Here is a 23,669-nt window from a genome sequence, read left to right on the forward strand (position 1 = left end):
GGACACTAAGGGACAAATGCCTGCACATTCCTGGACACTAAGGGACAATGCAGCTTGGCCAATGCACCGAACCCACACATGTTTGGACTGTGGGAGAAAACCAGAGCATGCAGAGGAAACCATGCAGACACAGAGGAGAACGTGCAAACTCCACGCAGACAGTGACCCAAACCGAGAATCGAACCCGGGCCCCTGGCGTTGTGAGGCAGCAGTGCTAACCACTGTGCCACCGTGCCGCCCAGATGTTTTGGGGGCATTTGTCATTTGGTTTGAGAGTGTGGTGGGTCTGACCACATTTCGCTTGTTGATTTACATGGACTGTGTACTGACTGAGAACATGAGGGTATAAGGTAGATTTTGTAACTTGTGTTATTGTTATGAATCTGTATATATCTTTAAAGGCAGAATTGGGATGAAGAAGCAGTGTGTAATAGTTAATTGTTTCTTGTTTAATAAATGTTTTATTCTTTTATTAAAAGTACACCTGGGTCCCTAGTGCTGTGAAGCAGTATATGCGAACCACTGTATGACCTCCTGAAAGAGGGCTGCGGGGTAACTACTTGCACAGTCCATTCTGCAAATCGAATAGGCCATTTATTTGAGTTACAGAATTGAATAAATCTGAGCTACGTTGTGGACGAGGTGATGAGGGTCAGGAGGTCAAGTAGCGCCAGGGGGCTTGGTTTGGTAACAACACATGGATACATCCATGTTTTGTAGTCACAAGAACATCCATCATGCTTGATACACGTGTGTCCATGTACCACAGTCAGTGATAATTACACATGACGTCTCACCTGAATAAACCTGACTGAATGGACAACTCAACACGTGACCCCTGTACCACAGTGAGGCACTATGATCCAGCACAGTTGGATGGGGAGTGTTGTGCTGGTGTAACGCTGACAATATGTTCAGTTTGATATGAGGGGACATGCCGAATGCGGCCCTTGCTCTGATCCAGACATTCCAGTCATTTGTCTGCGTTTTATAGTTCCTGATAACTTGAGGCTATAAATGCCATGCATTGTTCATGATCAGGATATTATCTTAAAAGATAAACAGCACGCAGTTTTGCAGAGATTTGGTAAGCACAGATGTTCAAACAAATGGTCCAAACTCTTAGCACGGAAAATACCAAAAGTATGAGACATCCAAAGACCGCAAGTTGTGCTCAGCAAAGAGAAAGACAATTTGACTGAAGCATGCAAACCTTCCTCATATCAGGCTTCCAGTGTCCCCATCAAACACTCCCGGGACAGGTACAGCACGGGGTTAGATACAGAGTAAAGCACCCTCTACACTGTCCCCCATCAAACACTCCCAGGACAGGTACAGCACGGGGTTAGATACAGAGTAAAGCTCCCTCTACACTGTCCACATCAAACACTCCCAGGACAGGTACAGCACGGGGTTAGATACAGAGTAAAGCTCCCTCTACACTGTCCCCCATCAAACACTCCCAGGACAGGGACAGCATGGGGTTAGATACAGAGTAAAGCTCCCTCTACACTGTCCCCATCAAACACTCCCAGGACAGGTACAGCACGGGGTTCGATACAGAGTAAAGCTCCGTCTACACTGTCCCCATCAAACACTCCCAGGACAGGTACAGCACGGGGTTAGATACAGAGTAAAGCTCCGTCTACACTGTCACCATCAAACACTCCCAGGACAGGTACAGCACGGGATTAGATACAGAGTAAAGCTCCCTCTACACTGTCCCCATCAAACACTCCCAGGACAGGTACAGCACGGGGTTAGATACAGAGTAAAGCTCCGTCTACACTGTCACCATCAAACACTCCCAGGACAGGTACAGCACGGGGTTAGATACAGAGTAAAGCTCCCTCTACACTGTCCCCATCAAACACTGCCAGGACAGGTACAGCATGGGGTTAGATACAGAGTAAAGCTCCCTCTACACTGTCCCCCATCAAACACTCCCAGGACAGGTACAGCACGGGGTTAGATACAGAGTAAAGCTCCCTCTACACTGTCCCCATCAAACACTCCCAGGAGAGGTACAGCACAGGGTTAGATACAGAGTAAAGCTCCCTCTACACCTCTACACTGTCCCCATCAAACACTCCCAGGACAGGTACAGCATGGGGTTAGATACAGAGTAAAGCTCCATTTACACTGTCACCATCAAACACTCCCAGGACAGGTACAGCACGGGGTTAGATACAGAGTAAAGCTCCCTCTACACTGTCCCCCATCAAACACTCCCAGGACAGGTACAGCACGGGGTCAGATACAGAGTAAAGCTCCCTCTACACTGTCACCATCAAACACTCCCAGGACAGGTACAGCATGGGGTTAGATACAGAGTAAAGCTCCCTCTACACTGTCCCCATCAAACACTCCCAGGACAGGTACAGCACGGGGTTCGATACAGAGTAAAGCTCCCTCTACACTGTCCCCATCAAACACTCCCAGGACAGGTACAGCACGGCGTTAGATACAGAGTAAAGCTCCGTCTACACTGTCACCATCAAACACTCCCAGGACAGGTACAGCACGGGGTTAGATACAGAGTAGAGCTCCGTTTACACTGTCCCCATCAAACACTCCCAGGACAGGTACAGCACGGGGTTAGATACAGAGTAAAGCTCCGTCTACACTGTCACCATCAAACACTCCCAGGACAGGTACAGCACGGGGTTAGATACAGAGTAAAGCTCCGTCCACACTGTCACCATCAAACACTCCCAGGACAGGTACAGCACGGGGTTAGATACAGAGTAAAGCTCCCTCTACACTGTCCCCCATCAAACACTCCCAGGACAGGTACAGCACAGGGTTAGATACAGAGTAAAGCTCCCTCTACACCTCTACACTGTCCCCATCAAACACTCCCAGGACAGGTACAGCATGGGGTTAGATACAGAGTAAAGCTCCGTTTACACTGTCACCATCAAACACTCCCAGGACACGTACAGCACGGGGTTAGATACAGAGTAAAGCTCCCTCTACACTGTCCCCATCAAACACTCCCAGGACAGGTACAGCACGGGGTTAGATACAGAGTAAAGCTCCCTCTACACTGTCCCCCATCAAACACTCCCAGGACAGGTACAGCACGGGGTTAGATACAGAGTAAAGCTCCCTCTACACTGTCATTCTCACACTCTCTCTCAGACTCCTCAACCACCTCATACACCAGCTCTACAGCAAACGCCACATCCTGGAAACCAAGATAGAGTCCATATTTTCAACTTGCGCTCAGGACGCAGACCAGTTGCAAAACTCTGCCAAGCAGACGAGACAAAGGAACTACGCCATCTACATGCACACCAAGAACAGGAAACTTGAGAAACTCGGCATCACCACCAGCAGCAACCAAGCCTCCCCCGGTACCACAGTAGGAAACAGCACCACTGCAGGGAAGTCCATTGTCAACTTGTCCGACTACACACTTCAACCAGATGAAATCGAAGTTCTCAGCCGAGGGCTCAATTTCTGCCCCGCCACCAAAATGGACCCCATCAGTCTCGCAGCAGACACAGAGGAATTCATCAGGTGAATGAGGCTGCGGGAGTTCTTCCACAAACCCCAAGAGGCCAACAGCGAACACAATGAGACAGCCAATGAATCGGAACAGCCGACAGAGAGATCCGCAGTGCAGCAACCGAAGAGGAAAGAGTCGAATTGGACTCCTCCGGAAGGCCACTGCCCTCAACTTGACATGTATGCCCAAGCCGTCAGGAGGTGCGTCATCACCAGATTCATCAGCCGCACTCACAAGACAGCCCCGAACATCACCCAAGCACAACGCAACGCCATTCGCGCTCTCAAGACCAACCGCAACATTGTCATCAAACCAGCAGACAAAGGAGGGGCCATCGTCATACTGAACAGAACGGATTACTGCAAAGAAGTGTACCGACAACTGAACAACGAGGAACACTACAGACAGTTACCCGCAGATCCGACCAAAGAACACACCCGTCAACTCAACACTCTGACCAAGACCTTTGATCCGGACCTTCAGAGCACCCTCCGTGCTCTCATCCCACATACTCCCCGCGTTGGAGATCTCTACTGCCTCCCAAAGATACACAAGGCAAACACACCCGGCCGTCCTATCGTATCGGGCAATGGGATCCTGTGCGAGAACCTCTCCGGCTATGTCGAGGGCATCCTGAAACCCATTGTACAAAGAACCCCCAGCTTTTGTCGCGACACTACGGACTTCCTACAGAAACTCAGCGCACATGGAGCAGTTGAACCAGGAGCACTCCTCGCCACAATGGATGTCTCGGCACTCTGCACCAGCATCCCCCACGATGATGACATTGCTGCAACGGCCTCAGTACTCAATGCCGACAACTGCCAGTGTCCAGATGCAATTTTACAACTCATCCGCTTCATCCTGGACCACAATGTCTTCACCTTCAACAACCAGTTCTTCATCCAAAAACACGGAACATCCATGGGGACCAAATTCACACCTCAATATGTCAACACCTTCATGCACAGGTTCGAACAAGACCTCTTCACCGCACAGGACCTTCAACCGATGCTATACACTAGATACATCGATGACATTTTCTTCCTTTGGACTCATGGTGAACAATCACTGAAACAACTATATGATGACATCAACAAGTTCCATCCCACCATCAGACTCACCATGGACTACTCTCCGGAATCGGTTGCATTCTTGGACACACGCATCTCCATCAGGGACGGTCACCTCAGCACCTCACTGTACCGCAAGCCCACGGATAACCTCACGATGCTCCACTTCTCCAGCTTCCACCCTAAACACGTTAAAGAAGCCATCCCCTACAGACAAGCCCTCCGAATACACAGGATCTGCTCGGATGAGGAGGATCGCAACAGACACCTACAGACACTGAAAGATGCCCTCATAAGAACAGGATATGGCGCTCGACTCATCGATCGACGGTTCCAACGCGCCACAGCGAAAGACCACACCGACCTCCTCAGAAGACAAACACAGGACACGGCGGACAGAGTGTTCTCTTCCAGTAGGGGAACACTTCAGCAGTCAAGGGCATTCAGCCTCTGATCTTCGGGTCAGCGTTCTCCAAGGCGGCCTTCACACGACAACGCAGAGTCGCTAAGCAGAGACTGATAGCCAAGTTCCGCACACATGAGGACGGCCTAAATCGGGATCTTGGGTTCATGTCACACTATCTGTAACCCCCACGACTTTCCTGGGCTTCCAAAATCTCACTAACTGTCCTGGCTGGAGACAATACACATCTCTTTAACCTGTGCTTAACCCTCTCTCCACTCACATTGTCTGTACCTTTCAGACTTGATTACCTGTAAAGACTCACATTCCAAACATTATTTTGTAAATTGAGTTTGTGTCTTTATATGCCCTGTTTGTGAACAGAACTCCCACTTACCTGATGAAGGAGCAGCGCTCCGAAAGCTAGTGGCTTTTGCGACCAAATAAACCTGTTGGACTTTAACCTGGTGTTGTGAGACTTCTTACTGTGCCCATCAATCACTCCCAGGACAGGTATAGCACGGGGTTAGATACAGAGTAAAGCTCCCTCTGCACTGTCCCCATCAAACACTCCCTGGACAGGTAGAGCACGGGGTTAGATACAGAATAAAGCTCCCTCTCCACTGTCCCCCCATCAAACACTCCCAGGACAGGTACAGCACGGGGTTAGATACAGAGGAAAGTTCCCTCTCCACTGTCCCCATCAAAACAGTCCCAGGACAGGTACAGCAAGGGGTTAAATGCAGAGTAAAGCTCCCTCTACTTTGTCCCTCATCAAACACTCCCAGGACAGGTACAGCACGGGTTAGATACAGAGTAAAGCTCCCTCGACACTGTCCCCATCAAACACTCCCAGGACAGGTACAGCACGGGGTTAGATACAGAGTAAAGCTCCCTCTACACTGTCCCCATCAAACACTCCCAGGACAGGTACAGCACGGGGTTAGATACAGAGTAAAGCTCCCTCTACACTGTCCCCATCAAACACTCCCAGGACAGGTACAGCACGGGTTAGATACAGAGTAATGCTACCTCTACACTGTCCCCATCAAACACTCCCAGGACAGGTACAGCACGGGGTTAGATACAGAGTAAAGCTCCCTCTACACTGTCCCCATCAAACACTCCCAGGACAGGTACAGCACGGGGTTAGATACAGAGTGAAGCTCCCTCGACACTGTCCCCATCAAACACTCCCAGGACAGGTACAGCACGGGTTAGATACAGAGTAACGCTCCCTCTACACTGTCCCCCATCAAACACTCCCAGGACAAGTACAGCACGGGGTTCGATACAGAGTAAAGCTCCCTTTACACTGTCCCCCATCAAACACTCCCAGGACAGGTACAGCAGGGGGTTCGATACAGAGTAAAGCTCCCTTTATACTGTCCCCCATCAAACACTCCCAGGACAGGAACAGCACGGGGTTAGATACACAGCAAAGCTCTCTCTACACTGTCCCCATCAAACACTCCCAGGACATGTACAGCACAGGGTTAGATACAGAGTAAAGTTCCCTCTCCACTGTCCCCCATCAAACACTCTCAGGACAGGTACAGCACAGGGTTAGATACAGAGTAAAGCTCCCTCTGCACTGTCCCACATCAAACACTCCCAGGACAGGTCCAGCGCAGGTTAGATACAGAGTATTTGGTAGCAAATACCATTAGCTTTCGGAGCGCTGCTCCTTCGTCAGATGGACTGGAAATGTGCTCTCAAACACGGCACAGAGACACAAAAATCAAGTTACGGAATACTGATTAGAATGCCAATCCCTGCAACCAGCCAGATCTTAAAGATACAGACAATGTGGGTGGAGGGAGCATTAAGCACAGGTTAAAGAGATGTGTATTGTCTCCAGACAGGACAGCCTGCAAGTCCAGGAGGCAAGCTGTGGGGGTGACTGATAATGTGACATAAATCCAACATCCCGGTTTAGGCCGTCCTCATGTGTGCGGAACTTGGCTATCAGTTTCTGCTCAGCGACTCTGCGCTGACGTGTGTCGTGAAGGCCGCCTTGGAGAACGCTTACCTGAAGATCAGAGGCTGAATGCCCGTGACCGCTGAAGTGCTCCCCCACAGGAAGAGAACACTCTTGCCTGGTGATTGTCGAGCGGTGTTCATTCATCCGTTGTCGTAGCGTCTGCATGGTTTCCCCAATGTACCATGCCTCGGGACATCCTTTCTTGCAGCGTATCAGGTAGACAACGTTGGCCGAGTTGCAAGAGTAGGTACCGTGTACCTGGTAGATGGTGTTCCCACATGAGATGATGGCATCCGTGTCGATGATCTGGCACGTCTTGCAGAGGTTGCTGTGGCAGGGTTATGTGGTGTCGTGGTCACTGTTCTCCTGAAGCCTACACCCCTCCCTATCTCTGTCATTTGATTTAATTTATTATTGTCACATGTGTTGGAATACAGTGAGAAGTATTGTTTCTTGCGCACTCTACAGACAAAGCATACTGTTCATAGAATACATAGGGGAGAAGGAAGGGAGAGAGTGCGGAATATAGTGTTACAGTCAAAGCTAAGGTGTAGAGAAAGATCAGCTTAATATTTGATTTGATTTATTATTGTCACACGTATTGGGATACAGTGAAAAGTATTGTTCCTTGTGCGCTATACAGACAAAGCATACCGTTCATAGAGAAGGAAAGGAGAGGGTGCAGAATATAATGTTACAGTTACAGATAGGGTGTAGAGAAAGATCAACTTAATATTTGAGTTGATGTATTATTGTCACATGTATTGGGATACAGTGAAAAGTATTGTTTCTTGCGCGCTATACAGACAAAGCATACCGTTCATAGAGTACATAGGGGAGAAGGAAAGGAGAGGGTGCAGAATGTAGTGTTACAGTCATGTTACATGGGCAATTTAGCACGGCCAATCCACCTAACACACACATCTTTGGACACTAAGGGGCAATTTAGCACGGCCAATCCACCTAACACACACATCTTTGGACACTAAGGGGCAATTTAGCACGGCCAATCCACCTAACCTACACAACTTTTGGACTGTGGGTGGAAACCGGAGCACCCGGAGGAAACCCATGCAGACACGGGGAGAACGTACAAACTCCACACAGACAGTGGCCAAGGCCGGAATTGAACCCGGGTCCCTGACGCTGTGAGGCAGCAGTGCTAACCACTGTGCCACCGTGCCGGCCCTAGTTCCTCATTTTGTCAAACGATGTTTTTGCCATTCCCTAATGTGCAATGTGAAAGATGAGAGAGAGAATGGCAGTGTGATCCATCATCATGGCGTTCCCCAGAGCCTGTGTATCCTTACATGGGAACATAGGAACAGGAGGAGGCCATTCAGCCCCCTTGAGCCTGTTGGAACATTCAATTATGCCATGATTAATCTGTGGCCTCAGTCCAAATACCTGTCTTTGACCTATATCCCTTACTACCTTTGCTGAATAAATCTGTATCAATTGTTCTAACTCCCCGGGTTAGGACCTGGGTGTCCTTGTGCACCAGTCGCTGAAGGTAAGCATGCAGGTGCAGCAGGCGGTAAAGAAGGCAAATGGTATGTTGGCCTTCATTGCGAGAGGTTTCGAGTACAGGAGCAGGGATGTGTTGTTGCAATTATACAGGGCCTTGGTGAGGTCACACCTGGAGTATTGTGTGCAGTTTTGGTCTCCTTTTCTGAGGAAGGATGTTCTTGCTCTCGAGGGAGTGCAGAGAAGGTTTACCAGGCTGATTCCGGGGATGGCGGGACTGATGTATGAGGAGACATTGACTCGGTTAGGATTGTTTTTGCTGGAGTTCAGACAAATGAGGGGGGGATCTCATAGAGACTTATTAAATTCTAACAGTACGAGACAGGGTAGATGCAGGGAGGATGTTCCCGATGGTGGGGGAGTCCAAAACCAGGGGTCACAGTCTGAGGATTCGGGGTAGACCATTTAGGACGGAGATGAGGAGACATTTCTTCACCCGGTGAGCCTGTGGAATTCATTCCCACAGGAAGTAGTTGATGCCAAAACATTGAATGTATTCAAGAGGCGGCTGGATATAGCACTTGGGGCGAATGGGGTTAAAGGTTATGGGGAGAAAGCAGGATTAGGCTATTGATTGGACGATCAGCCATGATCGTGATGAATGGGGGAGCAGGATCGAAGGGCCGAATGGCCTCCTCCTGCTCTTATCTTCTATGTTTCTATGTTTCCAGCAGGTCTGGCAATAAAAGTGGCCTGAAATGATTGATGGGAAAACACACAATGCAGGAAGCGTGACCCGGGTCAGTAATTAGTAACAGAGAATTTGCTCTGTCTCTTTCCAAACCTAAGTGTTTGCTTGCAATCCAGCACGGCACACAGGAAATCAATGGGGCCTGCGACCACATTCTCACTTAATCTTGTCGCGTCTTCCAAGGAATCGAAGCTTGTTATGTGTTCCAGATGTCGGGGAGTTCGTCTTCCAGAAGGGAAAATTATTACTTGGGATAAGGGTTCCTTACACCTGGTTTAAGCCTCTGGATTCATAGCTCATACTGGACACTAAGGCCTTGAGGGTGGTGGCAAATATTGGACACAACCTGGTCCCGACCTGCCCAGATAAAAGCCAACAATTTCCTCCACCACTTTTTTAGGACATTTGTTCGTTTTAAACAGTAGGGTCTTGCAGGCAGCTGAGGCAGCCACCTAAAACAGGCAGGGGGCCTCACGAATGTGCGTACATCAAAGTCCTATTGTCCAAGGTAATGGATAATCATCATACGCTGGTGAACCTCCTGCACTCTGGAAAAATAACACAACTACGGCAAAGTCAGCCAAGCAACTTGGGGCCCTTCTGCAGCCTCTGATTTTTACATTACTGCTAAAATGCTCTGGTACTCTTTCCAAAATCTATAAATTCCTCGCCAGCAGGGAACCAGATCACTTTACTTCCATTGCATCCCATTCATAGAATAGAATCATAGAATCCTTACAGTGCAGAAGGATGCCATTCGGCCCATCATGCCTGCATCGACCACAATCCCACATATTTACCCTGCCAGTCCCCCTAACACTAGGGTCAATTTAGCATGGCCAATCCACCTAACTTACACATCTTTGGACATTAAGGGGAAATTTAGCATGGCCAATCCACCTAACTTACACATCTTTGGACATTAAGGGACAATTTAGCATGGCCAATCCACCTAACTTACACATCTTTGGACATTAAGGGACAATTTAGCATGGCTAATCCACCTAACCTGCACATCTTTAGACACTAAGGGACAATTTAGCATGGCCAATCCACCTAACCTGCACATCTTTGGACATTAAGGGGCAATTTAGCACGGCCAATCCAACTAACCAACACATCTTTGGACACTTAGGGGCAATTTAGCATGGCCAATCCACTTAACCCGCACATCTTTGGACAGTAAGGGATAATTTAGCATGGCCAATCCACCTAACCTGCACATCTTTGGACACTAAGGGGCAATTTAGCATGGCCAATCCACTTAACCCGCACATCTTTGGACAGTAAGGGATAATTTAGCATGGCCAATCCACCTAACCTGCACATCTTTGGACACTAAGGGGCAATTTAGCATGGCCAATCCACCTAACCTACACATCTTTGGATTGTGGGAGGAAACCGGAGCACCCGGAGGAAACCCACACAGACACGAGGAGAACGTGCAAACTCCACACAGACAGTGACCTGAGGCTGGGATTGAACCCGTGTCCCTGGCGCTGTGAGACAGCAGCGCTAACTACTGTACCACCGTGCCTCCCTACAGCACAGACATGGGCCCAATTGGTCTACGTCAGTGCTAATGTTCCACACCAGCCTTTCCCCTACTCCCTTCTATCAAACTAACATTCAAAACAATGGCTTGCATTTATATACTTGTGGTGAACCATTGTTGGTTCCCACCAGGTAGTGCTGAGCCAGGGTCTGGCCAGTACTATGAGTCTGTATATATGTTACTGTTGGGGTTAGGGTTGGGCTGTTTTACATGTTACTGTTGGGGTTAGGGTTGGGCTGTTCTACATGTTACTGTTGGGGTTAGGGTTGGGCTGTTCTACATGTTACTGTTGGGGTTAGGGTTGGGCTGTTCTACCTGTAATATAGTTCTTATGGTACATCCCAGTTGGGCTCCGCCTCCTGGGAGAGGTATAAAGGTCACTGCTCTGTCTGGGACCCTTTAGTCTGGGATCGTGTATTATATATGGTAGCTCTATTGTTGTAGTCAATAAAAGCCTTTATTTCCCCGAGTACCTCTAGCCTCGTGAGTTATATCGCGCATCAATACGATAGTTAAGAAAATCCACCAATGCCTCTGCTTCCTCAGGAGGTTAAGGAAATTTGCCATGTCCGCTACGACTCTCACCAATTTTTACAGATGCACCAAAGAAAACATCCTTTCCGGGCATATCACAGCTTGGTATGGCTCCTGCTCTGACCAAGACCGCAAAAAAACTACAAAGCGTCGTGAACGAAGCCCAGTCCATCACGCAAACCAGCCTCCCATCCATTGACTCTGTCTACACTTCCCACTGCCTCGGAAAAGCAGCCAGCATAATCAAGGACCCCACGCACCCCGGACATTCTCTCTTCCACCTTCTTCCGTCGGGATAAAGATACAAAAGTCTGAACAGCTTCTTCCCTGCTGTCATCAGACTTTTGAATGGACCTACCTCGCACTAAGTTGATCTTTCTCTACACCCTAGCTATGACTGTAACACTACATTCTACACTCTCTCCTTTCTTTCTCTATGAACGGTATGCTTTTCACTGTATCCCAATACACGTGACAATGATAAATCAAATCAAATATTAAGCTGATCTTTCTCTGCACCCTAGCTATGACTGTAACACTATATTCTGCACCCTCTCCTTTGGATAGTCGGACGCTTTTTCCCAGGGTGGAAGAGTCAATTACTAGGGGGCATAGGTTTAAGGTGCGAGGGGCAAGGTTTAAAGGAGATGTACGAGGCAGACTTTTTACACAGAGGGTGGTGGGTGCCTGGACCTTGTTGCCGGGGGAGGTAGTGGAAGCAGATACGGTTGTGACTTTTAAGGGGCGTCTGGACAAATACATGAATAGGATGGGAATAGAGGGATATGGTCCCCTAAAGGGTAGGGGGTTTTAGTTCAGACGGGCAGCATGGTCGATGCAGGCTTGGAGGGCCGAAGGGCCTGTTCTGTGCTGTAATTTTCTTTGTTCTTTGTTCTTTGCTCTTTCCTTCTCCCCTATGTACTCTATGAACAGTATGCTTTGTCTGTATAGTGCAAGAAACAATACTTTTCACTGTATCCCAATACATGTGACAATGATAAATCAAATCAAATATTCAGCTGATCTTTCTCTACACCCTATCTGTAACTGTAACACTATATTCTGCACCCTCTCCTTTCCTTCTCCCCTATGTACTCTATGAACGGTATGCTTTGTCTGTATGGCGTGCAAGAAACAATACTTTTCACTGTATCCCAATACATGTGACAATAATAAATCAAATCAAATATTAAGTTGATCTTTCTCCACACCCTAGCTATGACTGTAACACTATATCCTGCACCCTCTCCTTTCCTTCTCCCCTATTTACTCTATGAACGGACACATACACACACACACACAGGCTAATACACACTCACTGGCTAACACACTCACTGGCTAACACACACTCACTGGCTAACACACACACACTGGCTAACACACACTCACTGGCTAACACACACACACTGACTAACACACACTCACTGGCTAACACACTCACTGGCTAACACACACACACTGGCTAACACACTCACTGGCTAACACACACACACTGGCTAACACACACACACTGGCTAACACTCACACACTGGCTAACACACACTCCCTGGCTAACACACACTCACTGGCTAACACACACTCACTGGCTAACACTCACACACTGGCTAACACACACACACTGGCTAACACTCACACACTGGCTAACACACACACACTGGCTAACACTCACACACTGGCTGACACACACACACTGGTTAACACACACTCACACACACACACACACACACACACACACACTGGCTAACACTCATGCACTGGCTAACACTCACACATTGGCCCACACACACACACTGGCTTACACACATTCACTGGCTAACACACACACACTGGCTAACACACACACACTGGCTAACACTCACACACTGGCGAACACACACATACACTGGCTAACACACACACACTGGCTAACATACACACTGGCTAATACTCACACACTGCCTAACACACAAACACACACACACACACACACACACACACACTGGCTACCACACACTCACTGGCTAACACAGACACACTGGCTAACACTCACACACTGGCTAACACACACTCACTGGCTAACACTCACACACTGGCGAACACACACATACACTGGCTAACACACACACACACACACTGGCTAACATACACACTGGCTAATACTCACACACTGCCTAACACACAAACACACACACACACACTGGCTACCACACACTCACTGGCTAACACACACACACTGGCTAACACTCACACACTGGCTAACACACACACACTGGCTACCACACACTCACTGGCTAACACACACACACTGGCTAACACACACACGCTGGCTAACACACACTCACTGGCTAACACACACACACTGGCTAACACACACTCACTGGCTAACACACACAATGGCTAACACTCACACGCTGGCTAACACACACACACACACATACTCACACACTGGCTAACACACACTCATTGACTAACACACACACACTGGCTAACACACACACACACACACATACACACTGGCTAACACACACTCATTGACTAACACACACACACTGGCTAACACACACACACACACACATACACACTGGCTAACACACACTCATTGACTAACACACACACACTGGCTAACACACACACACTGGCTAACACTCACACACTGGCTAACACACACACACACACTGGCTAACACACACACACACTGGCTAACACTCACACACTGGCTAACACACACACACACTGGCTAACACACACATACTGGCTAACACACACACACTGGCTAACACACACACACTGGCTAACACTCACACACAGGCTAACACACACACACACTGGCTAACACACACAGCTGCTGAGATGCGTGTTAGTAAAGAACAAAGAACAAAGAACAATACAGCACAGGAACAGGCCCTTCGGCCCTCCAAGCCCGCGCCGCTCCCTTCAGACTTGACATTTGTCCAATGTCAAGTCTGAAGGACCACATCTGGCACAATTTTGGTGAAAGCGTCAGAATCACAGCCTGAGTCAAACTTCGTCAAAATCACCTGATGAAGGGGCAGCGCTCCGAAAGCTAATGGTATTTGCTACCAAGTAAACCTGTTGGACTTTAACCTGGTGTTGCGAGACTTCTTACAGAGAGATCTGTGTCAGAGTGATCTGTAAGAAGTCTCACAACACCAGGTTAAAGTCCAACAGGTTTATTTGGTAGCACAAGCTTTCGGAGTGTCACTCCTTCTTCAGGTAAGTGTGAGTTGTGTTCACAAACAGGGCATATAAAGACACAAACTCAATTTACAAGATAATGGTTGGAATGCGAGTCTTTACAGGTAATCAAGTCATAAAGGTACAGACAATGTGAGTGGAGAGAGCGTGAAGCACAGGTTAAAGAGATGTGTATTGTCTCCAGTCAGGACAGTTAGTGAGATTTTGCAAGCCCAGGCAAGTCGTGGGGGTTACAGATAGTGTGACATGAACCCAAGATCCCGGTTTAGGCCGTCCTCATGTGTGCGGAACTTGGCTATCAGTCTCTGCTCAGCGACTCTGCGCTGTCGTGTGTCGTGAAGGCCGCCTTGGAGAACGCTTACCTGAAGATCAGAATACACATATAATACACAGAATATCAGAATACCCGAATACACATCTTTTTAGCCTGTCTTGATGCTCTCTCCACACATGTTGTTTGTATCTAAAAGACTTGATTAGCTGTAAGTATTCGCATTCCAACCATCATTCATGTAAATTGAGTTTGTGTCTTTATATGCCCTGTTTGTGAACAGAATTCCCACTCACCTGATGAAGGGGCTTGCAGCTCCGAAAGCTTGTGTGGCTTTTGCTACCAAATAAATCTGTTGGACTTTAACCTGGTGTTGTTAAACTTCTTACAGATCATACTGAACAGATCTCCCTGACACAGATCTCCCTGTAAGAAGTTTAACAACACCAGGTTAAAGTCCAACAGGTTTATTTGGTAGCAAAAGCCACAAACTTTCGGAGCCTTAAGCCCCTTCTTCAGGTGAGTGGGAATTCTGTTCACAAACAGGGCATATAAAGACAGAGACTCAATTTACAGAATAATGATTGGAATGCGAATACTTACAGCTAATCAAGTCTTAAAGGTACAAACAATGTGAGTGGAGACAGCATTAAGCACAGGTTAAAGAGATGTGTATTGTCTCCAGACAAGACAGCCAGTGAAACTCTGCAGGTCCAGGCAAGCTGTGGGGGTTACAGATAGTGTGACATGAACCCAATATCCTGGTTGAGGCCGTCCTCGTGTGTGCGGAACTTGGCTATCAGTTTCTGCTCAGCGACTCTGCGCCGTCGTGTGTCGCGAAGGCCGCCTTGGAGAACGCTTACCCGAAGAGCAGAGGCCGAATGCCCGTGACCGCTGAAGTGCTCCCCAACAGGAAGAGAACAGTCTTGCCTGGTGATTGTCGAGTGGTGTTCATTCATCCGTTGTCGCAGCGTCTGCATGGTTTCCCCAATGTACCATGCCTCGGGACATCCTTTCCTTCAGCGCATCAGGTAGACAACGTTGGCCGAGTTGCAAGAGTATGTACCGTGTACTTGGTGGATGGTGTTCTCACGTGAGATGATGGCATCCGTGTCGATGATCTGGCACGTCTTGCAGAGGTTGCTGTGGCAGGGTTGTGTGGTGTCATGGTCACTGTTCTCCTGAAGGCTGGGTAGTTTGCTGCGGACAATGGTCTGTTTGAGGTTGTACGGTTGTTTGAAGGTGAGAATTGGGGGTGTGGGGATGGCCTTGGCGAGATGTTCGTCTTCATCAATGACATGTTGAAGGCTCCGGAGGAGATGCCGTAGCTTCTCCGCTCCGGGGAAGTACTGGACGACGAAGGGTACTCTGTCCACCGTGTCCCGTGTTTGTCTTCTGAGGAGGTCGGTATGGTCTTTCGCTGTGGCGCGTCGGAATTGTCGATCGATGAGTCGAGCGCCATATCCTGTTCTTATGAGGGCATCTTTCAGCGTCTGGAGGTGTCTGTTGCGATCCTCCTCATCTGAGCAGATCCTGTGTATTCGGAGGGCTTGTCCGTAGGGGATGGCTTCTTTAACGTGTTAAGGGTGGAAGCTGGAGAAGTGGATCATCGTGAGGTTCTCCGTGGGCTTGCGGTACAGTGAGGTGCTGAGGTGACCGTCCTTAATGGAGATGCGTGTGTCCAAGAATGCAACCGATTCCGGAGAGTAGTTTATGGTGAGTCTGATGGTGGGATGGAACTTGTTGATGTCATCATATAGTTGTTTCAGTGATTGCTCACCATGACTCCAAAGGAAGAAAATGTCATCGATGTGCTCAGTACTCAGGGCCGACAACTGCCAGTTTCCAGATGCAATTTTACATCTCATCCGCTTCATGCTGGACCACAATATCTTCACCTTCAACAACCAGTTCTTCATCCAGACACACGGAACAGCCATGGGGACCAAATTCGCACCTCAATATGCCAACATCTTCATGCACAGGTTCGAACAAGACTTCTTCACCGCACAGGACCTTCAACTGATGCTATACACTAGATACATCGATGACATTTTCTTCCTTTGGAGTCATGGTGAACAATCACTGAAACAACTCTATGACGACATCAACAAGTTCCATCCCACCATCAGGCTCACCATGGACTACTCTCCGGAATCGGTTGCATTCTTGGACACACGCATCTCCATTAAGGACGGTCACCTCAGCACCTCACTGTACCGCAAGCCCACGGGTAACCTCACGATGCTCCACTTCTCCAGCTTCCACCCTAAACACGTTAAAGAAGCCATCCCCTACGGACAAGCCCTCCGTATACACAGGATCTGCTCGGATGAGGAGGATCGCAACAGACACCTCCAAACACTGAAAGATGCCCTCATAAGAACAGGATATGGCGCTCAACTCATCGATCGACAGTTCCGACGCGCCACAGCGAAAAACCGCACCGACCTCCTCAGAAGACAAACACGGGACACGGCGGACAGAGTACCCTTCGTCATCCAGTACTTCCCCGGAGCGGAGAAGCTACGGCATCTCCTCCGGAGCCTTCAACATGTCATTGATGAAGACGAACATCTCGCCAAGGCCATCCCGACACCCCCACTTCTTGCCTTCAAACAACCGCACAACCTCAAACAGACCATTGTCCGCAGCAAACTACCCAGCCTTCAGGAGAACAGTGACCATGACACCACATAACCCTGCCACAGCAACCTCTGCAAGACGTGCCGGATCATCGACACGGACACCATCATCTCACGTGAGAACACCATCCACCAGGTACACGGTACATACTCTTGCAACTCGGCCAATGTTGTCTACCTGATACGCTGCAAGAAAGGATGTCCCGAGGCATGGTACATTGGGGAAACTATGCAGACGCTGCGACAACGGATGAATGAACACCGCTCGACAATCACCAGGCAAGAGTGTTCTCTTCCTGTTGGGGAGCACTTCAGCGGTCACGGACATTCGGCCTCTGATATTTGGGTAAGCGTTCTCCAAGGCGGCCTTCGCGACACACGACGGCGCAGAATCGCTGAGCAGAAACTGATAGCCAAGTTCCGCACACACGAGGACGGCCTCAACCGGGATATTGGGTTCATGTCACACTATCTGTAACCCCCACAGTTGCCTGGACCTGCAGAGTTTCACTGGCTGTCTTGTCTGGAGACAATACACATCTCTTTAACCTGTGCTTAATGCTCTCTCCACTCATGTTGTTTGTATCTTAAAGACTTGATTAGTTGTAAGTATTCGCATTCCAATCATTATTCTGTAAATTGAGTCTCTGTCTTTATAAGCTCTGTTTGTGAACAGAATTCCCACTCACCTGAAGAAGGGGCTTAAGGCTCCGAAAGTTTGTGGCTTTTGCTACCAAATAAACCTGTTGGACTTTAACCTGATGTTGTTAAACTTCTTACAGGGAGATCTGTGTCAGGGAGATCTGTTCAGTATGATCTGTAAGAAGTTTAACAACACCAGGTTAAAGTCCAACAGATTTATTTGGTAGCAAAAGCCACACAAGATTTCGGAGCTCCAAGCCCCTTCTTCAGGTGAGTGGGAATTCTGTTCACAAACAGAGCATATAAAGACACAGACTCAATTTACATGAATAATGGTTGGAATGCGAATACTTACAACTAATCAAGTCTTTAAGCTACAAACAACATGAGTGGAGAGAGCATCAAGACAGGCTAAAAAGATATGTATTGTCTCCAGACAAGACAGCCAGTGAAACTCTGCAGGTCCAGGCAAGCTGTGGGGGTTACAAATAGTGGGACATGAACCCAATATCCCGGTTGAGGCCGTCCTCGTGTGTGCGGAACTTGGCTATCAGTTTCTGCTCAGCGACTCTGCGCTGTCGTGTGTCGTGAAGGCCGCCTTGGAGAACACTTACCCGAATATCAGAATACACATATAATACACAGAATATCAGAATACCCGAATACACATCTTTTTAGCCTGTCTTGATGCTCTCTCCACTCATGTTGTTTGTATCTAAAAGTCTTGATTAGCTGTAAGTATTCGCATTCCAACCATCATTCATGTAAATTGAGTTTGTGTCTTTATAAGCCCTGTTTGTGAACAGAATTCCCACTCACCTGAAGAAGGGGCTTGGAGCTCCGAAAGCTTGTGTGGCTTTTGCTACCAAATAAACCTGTTGGACTTTAACCTGGTGTTGTTAAACTTCTTACTGTGTTTACCCCAGTCCAACGCCGGCATCTCCACAGTATGATCTGTGTCAGAGAGATCTGTGTCCGGGACATCTGTGTCAGGGAGATCTGCAAGAGTTTTAACAACACCAGGTTAAAGTCCAACAGGTTTATTTCGTAGTAAACACCATTCGCTTTCGGAGCGCTGCTCCTTCCTCAGATGGAGTGGAAATGTCATGTGTCAGGGAGATCTGTGTCAGGGAGATCTGTCTGTCCTCAGTGTGCCTGCTACAACAGGAGGAGAGGGTATGGCAGTGGACAGCACTGCCTCCTAGTGGCTGCTGTGCCATTGCTGCTGTGTGTGAGGTTCAGCCCTTAGTGGATGTTTCCTGAATGAAAGGTTTTTGGCTCTTTGGCAGAGTAAGAAAGGATGAAAGCTGCATTTCTGTAGCATCTCCCGTGATTGCAGGAGATCCCAAAGTGCTTCCCAGCCAATGGAGCACTTTGGAAGGGTCATCATTAGGAAGTTGGCAGCACGGTGGCACAGTGGTTAGCACTGCTGCTTCACAGCGCCAGGGACCTGGGTTCGATTCCCGGCTTAGGTCACTGTCTGTGTGGAGTTTGCACATTCTCCCCATGTCTGCGTGGGTTTCCTCCGGGCGCTCCGGTTTCCTCCCACAGTCCAAAAGACGTGCTGATTGGGTGCATTGGCCGTGCTAAATTCTCCCTCAGTGTACCCAAACAGGCAACTAGGGGATTTTCACAGTAACTTCATTGCAGCATTAATGTAAGCCCACTTGTAACGAATAAATAAGCTTAAAAACACAATGGCCAATTTGCGCACAGCAAGATCCCACTGTAATGACTTCAATCAGGCCATTGAGATTGGCCTATTGGAATATGAACTCCCTAATTAAGTCAAATGATGGACCAATCAGGGAGCCTTTTCCTTGTATTTAACTGGGCGTGTCAGTTCCTCTGGCACTCCTGAAGGTAGACTGCTGACTGATAGCACTCTGTGTACTGCTGTTAGAGTTTGTAAATAAATGGATTCTGGTGAAGGGGCTTCTGCCTCTGAAGGCTTATTACACCATCCACAGCGTTAGCCAGCTCTCCTTGGAGAGACGGCTGGATGAATACTGGCCCCGCCCCTTCAAGATGGCGACCGGAGAACCTTCCACATCCAACCGTGAAGCCAAATGGGCCCTCAGTTTGACCGTCTCAACCAGATGAGGAAGTACCGCACTCCCTCCTCCCTCAGGTGCCAGCCTAGACCTGGTTCAAATCTTGAACCAGCCTTCTGGCTCTGAGGTGAGATTGTCAGCAGTTAAATTGGGCTTGCATTCCTTCAATGGAGTCTCTGGATTGCCCAGCGGATTTTCACAGGCATATCCACGGACACCCTGTCAAAATGGCAGACGTTCAGGAGGTCCTCCCCAGTGGAAATTGGACCTTGGGCCATTCCTCTTTTTGCATGTCCTATTGATCACAGGGCAGGTTCAGACGAAGGAGGCCCTTCAGCCCGTTGAAGAACGGCATGCATGGCATTGTTCCCAGGACAAAACCTGGGGGTGGGAAGGGAGAGACAACTCCCATCTTAACCTCCCACTGAGCATAACACCAAGAGACATGCAGCCTTCAATTTGCTGATTTGATTAGATTAGATTTATTATTGTCACATGTATTGGGATACAGTGAAAAGTATTGTTTCTTGCGTGCTATACAGACAAAGCATACTGTTCATAGAGTACATAGGGGAGAAGGAAAGGAGAGGGTGCAGAATGTAGTGTTACAGTCATAGCTAGGGTGTAGAGAAAGATCAACTTAATATAAAGTAGGTCCATTCAAAAGTCCGCTGGCAGCAGGGAAGAAGTTTATCTTGAGTCAATGTGCATTTATAGATATTCCTAATTTGACAAAACAACGGAAAACCAGGTCAAAAAGCCAAATACCTTAAAATGGAAAACTTGCAGGAATTAATCTTGGCTGTATAACATGTTTGATTTATTATTGTCACATGTATTGGGATGCAGTGAAAAGTATTGTTTCTTGCGCGCTATACAGACAAAGCATACTGTTCATAGAGTACATAGGGGAGAAGGAAAGGAGAGGGTGCAGGATGTAGTGTTACAGTCAGCTAGGGTGTAGAGAAAGATCAGCTTAATATTTGATTTATTGTCACAGAGAACCATAGAAAATTACAGCTCAGAAACAGGCCTTTTGGCCCTTCTTGTCTGTGCCGAACCATTTTTTGCCTAGTCCCACTGACCTGCACTTGGACCATATCCCTCCACACCCCTCTCATCCATGAACCTGTCCAAGTTTTTCTTAAATGTTAAAAGTGACCCCGCATTTACCACTTTATCCGGCAGCTCATTCCACACTCCCACCACTCTCTGCATGAAGAAGCCCCCGCTAATTGATCTTTGGCATTGATCTTTGCGTCCTCACTGTCCACGGGGGTGGTGCCAGAGGACTGGAGAGTGGCGAATGGGGTTCCTCTGTTTAAGAAAGGGAATAGAAATGAGCCTGGTAATTATAGGCCGGTTAGTCTTACTTCGGTGGTCGGTAAGTTGATGGAAAAGGACCTTAGGGATAGGATTTACGACCATTTAGAAAGATGCAGCTTAATCCGGGTTAGTCAGCACGGATTTGTGAAGGGCAAGTCTTGCCTCACAAATTTGATAGAATTTTTTGAGGAGGTAACTAAGTGTGTCGATGAAGGTAGTGCAGTTGATGTCATATACATGGATTTTAGTAAGGCATTTGATAAAGTCCCCCACGGTCGGCTTATGTGTGGGATAGAGGGAAGTTTGGCCAATTGGATAGGTAACTGGCTATCTAACAGAAGACAGAGGGTGGTGGTGGATGGAAAATTTTCGGACTGGAAACCGGTTACCAGCGGAGTGCCACAGGGATCAGTGCTTGGTCCTCTGCTATTTGTCATTTTTATAAATGACTTGGAGGAGGGGGCTGAAGGGTGGATCAGTAAATTTGCTGATGACACCAAGATTGGTGGAGTGGTGGAGGGCTGTTGTAGGCTGCAAAGAGATACAGATAGGATGCAGAGCTGGGCTGAAAAATGGCAAATGGAGTTTAACCCTGACAAATGCGAGGTGATTCATTTTGGTAGGACAATTTTAAATGTGGATTACAGGGTCAAAGGTAGCGTTCTGAAGAATGTGGAGGAACAGAGAGATCTTGGGGTTCATATCCAAAGATCTCTGAAGGTTGCCACTCAAGTGGATAGAGCCGTGAAGAAGGCCTATAGTGTGTTGGCGTTCATTAACAGGGGGTTTGAGTTTAAGAGCCGTGGGGTTATGCTGCAACTGTACAGGACCTTGGTGAGACCACATTTGGAATATTGTGTGCAGTTCTGGTCACCTCACGACAAGGAGGATGTGGAGACACTGGAAAGAGTGCAAAGGAGATTTACCAGGATGCTGCCTGGTTTGGAGGGTAGGTCTTATGAGGAAAGGTTGAGGTAACTTGGGCTTTTCTCTTTGGAGCAGAGGAGGTTGAGAGGTGACTTGATAGAGGTTTATAAGATGATGAGGGGGATAGATAGAGTGAACGTTCAAAGACTATTTCCTCGGGTGAATGGAGCGGTAACTCGGGGGCATAACGATAAGGTTCATGGTGGGAGATATAGGAAGGATGTCCGAGGTAGGTTTTTTACTCAGAGAGTGGTTGGGGTGTGGAATGGACTGCCTGCAGAGATAGTGGAGTCAGAAACTTTAGGAACATTTAAGAAGCTATTGGATAGGCACATGGAGTACTTCGGGATGATAGGGAGGAAATAGCTTGATCTGGGTTTCAGACAAAGCTCGGCACAACATCGTGGGCCGAAGGGCCTGTTCTGTGCTGTACTGTTCTATGTTCTATGTCTATGTAATATTCCCTTTAAACTTTTCTCCTTTCACCCTTAACCCATGCCCTCTAGTTTTTTTCTCCCCAAGCCTCAGTGGAAAAAGCCTGCTTGCATTCACTCCATCTATACCCATCAAAATCTTGTACACCTCTATCAAATCTCCCCTCATTCTTCTACGCTCCAGGGAATAAAGTCCCAACCTATTCAATCTCTCTCTGTAACTCAGCTTCTCAAGTCCCGGCAACATCCTTGTGAACCTTCTCTGCACTCTTTCAACCTTATTTACATCCTTCCTGTAACTAGGTGACCAAAACTGTACACAATACTCTAAATTCGGCCTCACCAATGCCTTATATAACCTTACCATAACACTCCAACTTTTATACTCGATACTCCGATTTATAAAGGCCAATGTACCAAAGGCACTCTTTACAACCCTATCCACCTGTGACATCACTTTTAGGGAATTCTGTACCTGTATTCCCAGATCCCTCTGTTCAACTGCACTCTTCAGAGTCCTACCATTTACCCTGTACGTTCTACCTTGGTTTGTCCTTCCAAAGTGCAATATCTCACACTTGTCTGCGTTAAATTCCATTTGCCATTTTTCAGCCCATTTTTCTAGTTGGTCTAAATAACCTCTGCAAGCTTTGAAAACCTTCCTCGCTGTCCACTACACCTCCAATCTTTGTATCATCAGCAAATTTGCTGATCCAATTTACCACATTATCATCCAGATCATTGATATAGATGACAAACAACAATGGACCCAACACCGATCCCTGCGGCACACCACTAGTCACAGGCCTCCACTCAGAGAAGCAATCCTCCACAACCACTCTCTGGCTTCTTCCATTGAGCCAGTGTCGAATCCAATTGACTACCTCCCCATGT

The sequence above is a fragment of the Mustelus asterias genome, chromosome X (genome assembly GCF_964213995.1).
Source record: "Mustelus asterias chromosome X, sMusAst1.hap1.1, whole genome shotgun sequence".
Taxonomy (NCBI): Eukaryota; Metazoa; Chordata; class Chondrichthyes; order Carcharhiniformes; family Triakidae; genus Mustelus; species Mustelus asterias.